Source organism: Bombus fervidus, unplaced genomic scaffold (assembly GCF_041682495.2).
Source record: "Bombus fervidus isolate BK054 unplaced genomic scaffold, iyBomFerv1 scaffold0031, whole genome shotgun sequence".
Classification (NCBI taxonomy): Eukaryota; Metazoa; Arthropoda; class Insecta; order Hymenoptera; family Apidae; genus Bombus; species Bombus fervidus.
In genome coordinates, this window is record NW_027212594.1 from 125001 (window position 1) to 137314 (window position 12314).

A 12314-nucleotide genomic window follows, 5' to 3' on the forward strand; every position below is an offset into this window, starting at 1 on the left:
AACGCTCGAGAGCCCGTCTGACTTTGAAAAATTTCGTACGAACGGTTATTTCCAGTTATTTCGCTTAAAAGCGTTGTGATGCGTATATATTTTTACATAAATGGGAATATCATGTATTCCTACGTCGGATTAAGCGTTTATTTCGTCCCGAGAACGTTAAAAAAAATTTTTAATCGAACCGTTTTTTCGAATTTTTTCGCTTAAAAGCGTTACAAGGTGCTAATATTTGTGCATAAATCGCTTTAGAATGACGTTTTACATCGGGATTAAGCGTTTATTTCGTCGCTGGAAAGTTATATAAAAAAAGTATGATCGCGCCCGGACGTTGGAACTTAGTCGCATTCTCGACCGGTACGTTAGGGACTTAGAAAAATTTCGACCGAAAAGTTATTTCGAGTTATTTCGCTTAAAAGCGTTATAAGGTATGAATATTTTTATAGAAATCGTTATGGTTCGACGAATTCTAGTCGACTGTAACGATTTCGTTTTATTTTTTAAAAAATTGCCCCCTCCGGACCGACATGACCGGGCGGTTGGCACTTCGTCGATCCCCCGGCCGGTACGTAGGGACTTAGAAAAATTCCGGTCCAAAAAGTTATTTCGAGTTATCTCGCTAAAAAGCGTTACGAGGTATGAATATTTTTATATAAATGGCAATATTATGTATTTCTACGTCGGGATTAAGCGTTTATTTCGTCCCGAGAACTTTAAAAAAAATTTTTTAATCGAACCGTTTTTTCGAATTTTTTCGCTTAAAAGCGTTACAAGGTACTCTTGCATAAATCGCTTTAGAATGACGTTTTACGTCGGATTAAGCGTTTATTTCGTCGCTGGAAAGTTATATAAAAAAAGTATGATCGCGCCCGGGACGTTGGAACTTAGTCGCATTCTCGACCGGTACGTTGGGACTTAGAAAAATTTCGGACCGAAAAGTTTTTTCGAGTTATTTCGTTAAAAAGCGTTACGAGGTATGAATATTTTTATAGAAATCGTTATGGTTCGACGAATTCTAGTCGAACGTAACGATTTCGTTTTATTTTTTTAAAAAATTGCCCCCTCCGGACCGACATGACCGGGCGGTTGGCACTTCGTCGATCCCCCGGCCGGGACGTAGGGACTTAGAAAAATTCCGGACCGAAAAGTTATTTCGAGTTATCTCGCTTAAAAGCGTTATGATGCGTATATATTTTTACATAAATAGCAATATTACGTATTTCTACGTCGGGATTAAGCGTTTATTTCGTCCCGACAACGTTAAAAAAAAATTTTTAATCGAACCGTTTTTTCGAATTTTTTCGCTTAAAAGCGTTATAAGGTGCGAATATTCTTGCATAAATCGCTTTAAAATGACGTTTTACATCGGGATTAAGCGTTTATTTCGTCCCCGAAAGGTGCCGTAAAAAATTTACGATCGCGCCCGAGACGTTGGAACTTAGTCGCATTCTCGAGCGGTACGTTGGGACTTAGAAAAATTTCGGACCGAAACGTTATTTCGAGTTATTTCGCTTAAAAGCGTTACGAGGTATGAATATTTTTATAGAAATCGTTATGGTTCGACGAATTCTAGTCGAACGTAACGATTTCGTTTTTATTTTTTAAAAAATTGCCCCCTCCGGACCGACATGACCGGGAGGTTGGCACTTCGTCGATCCCCCGGCCGGTACGTAGGGACTTAGAAAAATTTCGGACCGAAAAGTTATTTCGAGTTATCTCGCTTAAAAGCGTTACGAGGTATGAATATTTTTATATAAATGGGAATATTATGTATTTCTACGTCGGGATTAAGCGTTTATTTCGTCCCGAGAACTTTAAAAAAAATTTTTTAATCGAACCGTTTTTTCGAATTTTTTCGCTTAAAAGCGTTACAAGGTGCTAATATTTGTGCATAAATCGCTTTAAAATGACGTTTTACATCGGGATTAAGCGTTTATTTCGTCGCTGGAAAGTTATATAAAAAAAGTACGATCGCGCCCGGGACGTTGGAACTTAGTCGCATTCTCGAGCGGTACGTAGGGACTTAGAAAAATTTCGGACCGAAAAGTTTTTTCGAGTTATTTCGTTAAAAAGCGTTATGAGGTACGAATATTTTTATATAAATGGGAATGTTATTAAGTTTTACGTCGGGATTAAACGTTTATTTGGTCCCGAAAACGTTAAAAAAAAATAGTGGACCGACGCGACTCGGCCCGTCGGACTTTGTCATACTCTCCACCGGTACGTAGGGACTTAGAAAAATTTTCGACCGAAAAGTTTTTTCGAGTTATTCGCTTAAAAGTGTTATAAGGTATGAATATTTTTATATAAATCGCTATATTATTATATTTTACGTCGGGATTAAACGTTTATTTGGTCCCGAAAACGTTAAAGAAAATAGTGGACCGACGCGACTCGGCCCGTCGGACTTGGTCATACTCTCCACCGGTACGTAGGGACTTAGAAAAATTTTCGACCGAAAAGTTTTTTCGAGTTATTTCGCTTAAAAGTGTTATAAGGTATGAATATTTTTATATAAATCGCTATATTATTATATTTTACGTCGGGATTAAACGTTTATTTGGTCCCGAAAACGTTAAAAAAAAATAGTGGACCGACGCGACTCGGCCCGTCGGACTTGGTCATACTCTCCACCGGTACGTAGGGACTTAGAAAAATTTTCGACCGAAAAGTTTTTTCGAGTTATTTCGCTTAAAAGTGTTATAAGGTATGAATATTTTTATATAAATCGCTATATTATTATATTTTACGTCGGGATTAAACGTTTATTTGGTCCCGAAAACGTTAAAAAAAAATAGTGGACCGACGCGACTCGGCCCGTCGGACTTGGTCATACTCTCCACCGGTACGTAGGGACTTAGAAAAATTTTCGACCGAAAAGTTTTTTCGAGTTATTTCGTTAAAAAGCGTTATAAGGTACGAATATTTTTATATAAATCGCTATATTATTATATTTTACGTCGGGATTAAACGTTTATTTGGTCCCGAAAACGTTAAAGAAAAATAGTGGACCGACGCGACTCGGCCCGTCGGACTTGGTCATACTCTCCACCGGTACGTAGGGACTTAGAAAAATTTTCGACCGAAAAGTTTTTTCGAGTTATTTCGTTAAAAAGCGTTATAAGGTACGAATATTTTTATATAAATCGCTATATTATTATATTTTACGTCGGGATTAAACGTTTATTTGGTCCCGAAAACGTTAAAAAAAATAGTGGACCGACGCGACTCGGCCCGTCGGACTTGGTCATACTCTCCACCGGTACGTAGGGACTTAGAAAAATTTTCGACCGAAAAGTTTTTTCGAGTTATTTCGTTAAAAAGCGTTATGAGGTATTAATATTTTTATATAAATCGTTGTATTATTATATTTTACGTCGGGATTAAACGTTTATTTGGTCCCGAAAACGTTAAAAAAAAATTTTTTATTCGAAAGGTTTTTTTGAATTATTTCGCTTAAAAGCGTTATAAGGTGCGAATATTCTTGCATAAATCGCTTTAAAATGACGTTTTACATCGGGATTAAGCATTTATTCGTCGCTGAAAAGTTATATAAAAAAAGTATGATCGCGCCCGGGACGTTGGAACTTAGTCGCATTCTCGAGCGGTACGTAGGGACTTAGAAAAATTTCGGACCGAAAAGTTTTTTCGAGTTATTTCGTTAAAAAGCGTTATGAGGTATGAATATTTTTATATAAATCGCTATATTATTGTATTTTACGTCGGGATTAAACGTTTATTTCGTCCGTGGAAGGTTAAAAAAAAACGGACGGATACGACCGGGCCTTTGGAACTTTGTCTCATTCTGGACCGGTACGTTGGGACTTAGAAAAATTTCGGCGGCGGAAAAGTCCGAAATACTTATTTCGAGTTATTTCGTTAAAAAGCGTTATAAGGTATAAATATTTTTGCGGAAACGGTTATATCTCTATTAAATACAACTGGATTAAACGTTTTTTCGAATTTTTAAAAAATTTGTGTTCGACGAACTGACACGACTGCGATATTTGTTTAATTATTTCGTTAATTAACGTTGCAAGGTATATATTTTTTTGCATATTTCTCGTTGTTTCAACGTGTTCTAATCGATTAAGAACGTGGTTTTTGTCCGTATTCGTTAAAAAGAGGTGGTTTACTGATGCGATTTTGAAAAAAAAAAAAAAAATTAAATTTTTCGATAAAAACTCGTTTAAAATATTAAAATAAGCGGTGCGTTAAAATATCTCGACGATAGGACGTTTTATAAGGGTACTTTATTGGAACAAAGTGGTCGAGCGTTTCAGAGACTAAGTCCGACGGTACGTTGGGACTTAGAAAAATTTCGGCCGGCGGAAAAGTCCGAAAAGCTTATTTCGAGTTATTTCGTTAAAAAGCGTTATAAGGTATAAATATTTTTGCAGAAACGGTTATATCTCTATTAAATACAACTGGATTAAACGTTTTTTTCGAATTTTTTAAAAAATTAGTGTCCGTCGAACTGACACGACTGCGATATTTGTTTAATTTTTTCGTTAATTAACGTTGCAAGGTATATATTTTTTTGCATATTTCTCGTTGTTTTAACGTGTTCTAATCGATTAAGAACGTGGTTTTTGTCCGTATTCGTTAAAAGAGGTGGTTTACTGATGCGATTTTGAAAAAAAAAAAAAATTAAATTTTTCGATAAAAACTCGTTTGAAATATTAAAATAAGCGGTGCGTTAAAATATCTCGACGATAGGATGTTTTCTAAGGGTAGTTTATTCGAAAAAAGTGGTCGAGCGTTTCAGAGACTAAGTCCGACGGTACGCTCTAACGGAGGTTTTACATGGTAAGCGCCCGGCCGCTGGCCCGGCCGGCGCCGACCGTCCGGCCGGCGCTTTGGTATCTATAAGAGACACGTCGAGTCGGACGGTCCGGACGGAACAGCGTCGAGCGCGTGGCTATTCTACGGCCTCGGTTGAGAATTCAGTCACCGCTCCTCGAGTCTTAGTGAACTTTTTTACTATTTCTCGACTGTTCCTTCGTTCTCGTATCGACTCTTTCTCTACACTGCTGCGCCGCGGGTCGCTGTCCTGGACGTAATGACCAAATAACGTGGCAAGGTTCCCCTTAGTCGGGAAGCTGGATCCTGTATGCTCGCACTAACTTTAAAAAAAGTTAGGGCAGTGTGCTTGTTACTAACTGAGTATCAATTCATGCTGTTCGGCAGAGACCGTTCCAAAACTTATGTTATAGCGTACGCAGTACGTTTTAAACATACGAAAGGCTAATGGGAGCGTACTACCTTTTAGGAAGTGCGTTCTTTCTGATTGGAGAATATCAAAAGAACGAACGAATATGTTTCTTACGAGGACGGTACGTTCAGCATGCAGTTTACGTGCTTTTTACCGCTAAGGCATATTCGTTCAACCAACAAACCATTCTTACAGAATGATCCTATGAACAGAATGATCTTAAAATATTCCACACAAACAATCAACGAACGAAAGAAAGTAAAGAGAGAGTGGCGAAATGAGAGAGAGTAGTGGCGTTCGACGTTACAACGGGAATTAAAAGGGTGTCGTCGAACGTTCACTAAGAACGAAAAGTCTCGTCGTACGGTGTTACGGACCCACCTACGACACTCTGAGGCTATTTTAAAAAGAGAGTCTTTTGACTCTAATATATAATATATATATAAAATACAAAGTTCCCTGGTTGATCCTGCCAGTAGTCATATGCTTGTCTCAAAGATTAAGCCATGCATGTCTCAGTACATGCCGCATTAAGGTGAAACCGCGAATGGCTCATTAAATCAGTTATGGTTTCTTAGATCATACTTAAACTTACTTGGATAACTGTGGTAATTCTAGAGCTAATACATGCAAACAGATTCGTACCAGAGATGGTACGAATGCTTTTATTAGATCAAAACCAATCGGTGGCGGATGGCTCGTCCGTTCGTCCATCGTTTGTTTTGGTGACTCTGAATAACTTTGTGCTGATCGCATGGTCATCTAGCACCGGCGACGCATCTTTCAAATGTCTGCCTTATCAACTGTCGATGGTAGGTTCTGCGCCTACCATGGTTGTAACGGGTAACGGGGAATCAGGGTTCGATTCCGGAGAGGGAGCCTGAGAAACAGCTACCACATCCAAGGAAGGCAGCAGGCGCGCAAATTACCCACTCCCGGCACGGGGAGGTAGTGACGAAAAATAACGATACGGGACTCATCCGAGGCCCGTAATCGGAATGAGTACACTTTAAATCCTTTAACGAGGACCAATTGGAGGGCAAGTCTGGTGCCAGCAGCCGCGGTAATTCCAGCTCCAATAGCGTATATTAAAGTTGTTGCGGTTAAAAAGCTCGTAGTTGAATCTGTGTGTCACAGTGTCGGTTCACCGCTCGCGGTGTTTAACTGGCATTATGTGGTACGTCCTATCGGTGGGCTTAGCTCCTCGCGGGGCGGTCCAACTAATATCCCATCGCGGTGCTCTTCACTGAGTGTCGAGGTGGGCCGATACGTTTACTTTGAACAAATTAGAGTGCTTAAAGCAGGCTACCTTCGCCTGAATACTGTGTGCATGGAATAATGGAATAGGACCTCGGTTCTATTTTGTTGGTTTTCGGAGCCCCGAGGTAATGATTAATAGGGACAGATGGGGGCATTCGTATTGCGACGTTAGAGGTGAAATTCTTGGATCGTCGCAAGACGGACAGAAGCGAAAGCATTTGCCAAAAATGTTTTCATTAATCAAGAACGAAAGTTAGAGGTTCGAAGGCGATCAGATACCGCCCTAGTTCTAACCATAAACGATGCCAGCCAGCGATCCGCCGAAGTTCCTCCGATGACTCGGCGGGCAGCTTCCGGAAACCAAAGCTTTTGGGTTCCGGGGAAGTATGGTTGCAAAGCTGAAACTTAAAGGAATTGACGGAAGGGCACCACCAGGAGTGGAGCCTGCGGCTTAATTTGACTCAACACGGGAAACCTCACCAGGCCCGGACACCGGAAGGATTGACAGATTGATAGCTCTTTCTTGATTCGGTGGGTGGTGGTGCATGGCCGTTCTTAGTTGGTGGAGCGATTTGTCTGGTTAATTCCGATAACGAACGAGACTCTAGCCTGCTAAATAGACGTAAATTATGGTATCTCGAAGGCCCCCGGCTTCGGTCGGCGGGTTTTTACTACCAACGTACAAACAAATCTTCTTAGAGGAACAGGCGGCTTCTAGCCGCACGAGATTGAGCAATAACAGGTCTGTGATGCCCTTAGATGTTCTGGGCCGCACGCGCGCTACACTGAAGGAATCAGCGTGTTTTCCCTGGCCGAAAGGCCCGGGTAACCCGCTGAACCTCCTTCGTGCTAGGGATTGGGGCTTGCAATTATTCCCCATGAACGAGGAATTCCCAGTAAGCGCGAGTCATAAGCTCGCGTTGATTACGTCCCTGCCCTTTGTACACACCGCCGTCGCTACTACCGATTGAATGATTTAGTGAGGTCTTCGGACTGGTGCGCGGCCAATGTGATAAGCATTGCCGATGTTACCGGGAAGATGACCAAACTTGATCATTTAGAGGAAGTAAAAGTCGTAACAAGGTTTCCGTAGGTGAACCTGCGGAAGGATCATTAACGAAAAATACAAAAACACAAAGAATATATTTGACTTGAACACTGTATAATAAAATATATATAATATCGTCGGTAAGGAGCCGTACTCCTCCTATATCGACACAAAGTATATACGACGTATTAACAAGCTATATACTTTGACAAAAGCCAAATTTTTTACAATAAGGAGGTGGGAGACGCTCCAGTTACGAAACTATACGAAGAGCTGTGGCACTCTCTCTCGATCATCGGGATGAAGAGATATACTTTTACACGAATAATTCGAGGCGCCTGCGTGAGGTCGTACACAGAAAGACCCGCCGTCTCCGAATAATATTATAACAAACGAAAAACTTAAAAATATTCTCGAGGCGCCTGCGTGAGGTCGTAAACAGAAAGACCCGCCGTCTCCGAATAATATAACACACGGAAAAACTTAAAAGATTCTCGAGGCGCTTGCGTGAGGTCGTACACAGAAAGACCCGCCGTCTCCGAATCCTATAACACGAAACCGCTACTATTAATAATAATAATAATAATAATAATAACGATATGTGAGGGAACTTGAGCTGAACACATATCGAAAAAACTAAAAGTTACAGTGGAAACCACGTGTAATGAGAAATGCGATCGAGGCGCCTGCGTGAGGTCGTACACAGAAAGACCCGCCGTCACGATCTCGTATTTCGTATTTGCATCGTGGAAATCCAACGAACGAACAATATAATATATAAACTAAAATCTCTAAAGTGCCTCGTGTCGGAGAGATCACTGCTCACACCTCTTCTATATTTCGTAGTTGCGTTGCGTAGGCCTCACCTCCTAGCAACGGGACATAAGGAAGACTGCTCTTTGGGATCGAACGAAGCGTCTATAACGAGTCGTCGACGAGAGCGAAAGAACGCGAATAGCGAGCCGCAGAAAAATAGGATACCGAATTATATATCTTCGAAGGTTCTCTTCGAAGATCCATGGATACCTATATCTGCGCGTCTCCAGCTTATCTCGCGCGTCTCTCCAAACTCTCGTCGTTCCTCGAAACGTGCTTCCTACCCAAAGGGCGTTCGTTCTTCCTATGTCGTTTCGTTGTCGTTCGTTTCAACGGCGAACGATATACGATGTTCGACAAAACGAAACCACGTTGTACGTTCGTACTCGTGGATCGGGTAACCTAGAACGAAAACGCATTGCGTGGATGTTGGCCCGAAAAGATATATACCAGTGCGAGTGATGGTAAAGAGTATAACGATTCTTAACTAGACGAAGTTGGTTCGGAGGGGACCGCCGGCCGTCTCTCTATCCTCGCGAGTCTAATGCCTCGTTCCGTCGCTAGAGTTTTTCAAACTCTGCTTCTGGCTATCGGGAAGAATAGACCGCGCGCGAGGAAGAGGAACGACGACCGTGCGCGTCCCATCGATTTTTTTTATTTTTACCTGAACCACCGAAGTCGATTCAGAGGGGACCGCCGGCCGTCTCTCTATCCTCGTTGTCGTGAGTCATATGCCTCGTTCCGTCGCTAGAGTTTTTCAAACTCTGCTTCTGGCTATCGGGAAGAAACGACCGCGCGAGGAAGACGACGACGACGACCGTGCGCGTCCCATCGAATTTTTTTTATTTTTACCTGATCGACGGAAGTTTCGTCCGGTTCGTCTCTTTTACCATCGTCTCGTCGACCCGTTCAGAGGGACCGCCTGTCCATATCCTCGTTGTCGTGAGTCATATGCCTCGTTCCGTCGCTAGAGTTTTTCAAACTCTGCTTCTGGCTATCGGGAAGAAACGACCGCGCGAGGCCGATGGCTGCGAGTCCCATCGAATTTTTTTTAAACGCACGCACACACATACACCTGAACGGAGATGCGTTCCTTTTCGTCGCGATTTTTCGCGCTTTAGTCGTCGTTGTCGCCATCCGTTCGGAGGGGACCGCCGGCCGTCTCTCTATCCTCGTTGTCGAGAGTCTAATGCCTCGTTCCGTCGCTAGAGTTTTTCAACTCTGCTTCTGGCTATCGGGAAGAAAAGACCGCGCGAGGAAGAGGAAGGACGACCGTGCGCGTCCCTTTCGAATTTTTTTTTATTTTTACCTGAGCGACCAAAGTGGATTCAGAGGGGACCGCCGGCCGTCTCTCTATCTTCGTTGTCGCGAGTCTAATGCCTCGTTCCGTCGCTAGAGTTTTTCAAACTCTGCTTCTGGCTATCGGGAAGAATAGACCGCGCGCGAGGAAGAGGAAGGACGACCGTGCGCGTCCCATCGATTTTTTTTATTTTTACCTGAACCACCGAAGTCGATTCAGAGGGGACCGCCGGCCGTGTCTGTATCCTCGTTGTCGAGAGTCTAATGCCTCGTTCCGTCGCTAGAGTTTTTCAAACTCTGCTTCTGGCTATCGGGAAGAAACGACCGCGCGAGGAAGACTACGACCGTGCGCGTCCCATCGATTTTTTTTTACCCGAACGATGGAGATGCATATCGGCTGTTTGCTTCGAATAACTGGACGAGAGGAACGAACATATATATATATCATGGGCTAGCCACCGTGCGCTTTCTTCGCGAGATCGTGTGCTGTACAGAGGATTCAGAATCGGGTGTTATATCCCCGTCGTTTCCTGACGAACGGAGCTTCGATCTCGTTGGTTGTTATATATTATAATGCACTTTACGCCCGGTCGGCGGGCTGCGTGTGTCGTCGCGCAGTCCGTCCGATTTCGTTTTCGAACGTATTTTCGTGTCGTCAATCATATGGCGACTTCCGCGCGTTCGATTCCCGTTGGTCGGACGTTTGTCGGATATCGGCTTCTTTCGAACCGAGAATAAGAGTACAAAAACCTGAGTACACAAACAAAAATCCATGCATAAACGATTACCCTGAACGGTGGATCACTTGGCTCGTGGGTCGATGAAGAACGCAGCTAATTGCGCGTCAACGTGTGAACTGCAGGACACATGAACATCGACATTTCGAACGCACATTGCGGTCCACGGATACAATTCCTGGACCACGCCTGGCTGAGGGTTGCTCACGTAAACCTAAGACTGCTTGCGTTGCGTATCGTTGCTCTCGGTCCGTATCTCTCTGTTCTTTCTTGCCTCGTCGACAGCCCGCCGTCGTTCGTTTTATCTTTAAACGAACGTTTCTGAGTCGGAGGACGAGCGCCAAGCAAAAGAATACGAATTAAAGAGCGGTCGAGGGCTCGTACGCGACGTACGAGCGATTGTTGGACGTTCGTCGGCGTTCGTCGCTGGATCGTGTGGAGACCGGCGTACGCATGCTCTCGATACAAATATATATGAAAAATCTATCGCGTTCACGGGAGACTCGCAAAACTACCTCCGTCTCTTCTCTGTCCCTTCTTGCTTGACAACCCGCCGTCGTTCGTGTTTTACGAACGTTTCTGAGTCGGACGAAGCGCAAGAAGAAGGATACGAATTAAAAGAGCGCGGAGAGAACCGTCGTCGTCGACGCGGTTATCGAGATACACAGAGCGAGTTTTCTTCGTGGCCGATTTTTTTTTTCTTTTTGTATCAGCCTCTGCTACGTTTTGTTAGTCTTCGATAAGCACGAATGACCGCGCCCCCGACGTCGTCTTAAATGAATTTTTGGCGAGACTGAGAGAAAGCAAAAATATTTTTGAACAAAGTCAGTCGAGAGAGGAGAGAAAAGAGAACCAAGATATTAAAACCTAAACCTAAACTTGGTGGCGTAACGAAAAACTGTGTGCCTTAAAGAAACACAACCGTCTTTTCATCAAGATGTTTTTACTCGTACAGCCCCAGGGATCGAATACCCACTCCGTCTGTTCGTGCGGCAGAGATGTATTCTGCAGGCGCGAGACGACTGACGAGAAGACAACGAGGACCGTCGCATCGATGGGTCGTCGTTGCGTTTTTCATCCTCTGTGCTTTTTTCTGTTCTTCGCGAACCCAGAGAAAGCCGTAGATCCGGGAACGGACACACGAGATTTCTTCGAACGCTGATGACTTAGGGAGCATGATCCCCAGCGTTGCGCGGAGATCGGAGAGTACGCGTACATGTATCGGGACGAATTTTTCCCCGTCGGTCGCGTATCTCTCTGCCCGCGCGCCTGGCCCAAAGCCACGTTCGTCGGAAATCAACGAAAAGTGTGTTACGATCTAGCGTGCGTCTACGATCGGCTATATTTAAGGGTGACGAAGAAGAGAAAAGCTCACGGTGTTGCGCAACGTTTCTGTACTCGATTTTAAGATGTGCATGTGAGTCCGTTACAAAGTTGTTCGATCGTCGAAAATAGTCGTTTCGTCGTCGTGCGAAAGAGAATAATCTCTGACATTGGCACGGAGAGATCGCGCAGAGGAAGAGAACGATCCTCTTTGGCGAGGCTCGAGAAAGACTAACGAAACTTGATTAGAGACGAGGTATACACGCGCCGTACGTACGACGTACGCGCGTGTGATTTTTTTTTGCTTTAAGGCGATTCGGCGCTCCGAGTATTAGAGAAAAAGAGATCGTTGGTCATCCCATGTCTCTTCGTCGTCTATCGCTGGACCGCGCATCCTAACGTATCGCCGGTCGTCCAGTCCCCGAGTAATAAATTCACCCCGTTGTGTACGTCTCGCGCTCGCTTTTCCACTTGCGTGAGTTCCCGTGCGTTTTCGTCGTTGGTACAGAGCAAAGAAACCGATATGTTATATACATGTCGCGTGTTCGATCTCTGTGCCAGCAATAACAGGCGAAAACAAGGAACCGCTGGAATCGTCGAGAAGAGAGAAACGGCTACGGAG

At 43.7% G+C, this 12314-nt stretch overlaps 2 non-coding genes across 2 annotated transcripts; both read left to right on the forward strand.

Moving 5' to 3' along the window:
* The first annotated feature begins 5665 nt into the window (after positions 1-5665).
* Positions 5666-7585, forward strand: LOC139997136 (small subunit ribosomal RNA). Its single transcript, XR_011802583.1, has one exon. It is a non-coding gene; the product is annotated as a small subunit ribosomal RNA (ribosomal RNA).
* Positions 7586-10417: 2832 nt separating this feature from the next.
* LOC139997128 (5.8S ribosomal RNA) lies at positions 10418-10572 on the forward strand. The gene has a single exon (XR_011802576.1). It is a non-coding gene; the product is annotated as a 5.8S ribosomal RNA (ribosomal RNA).
* Positions 10573-12314: the final 1742 nt, after the last annotated feature.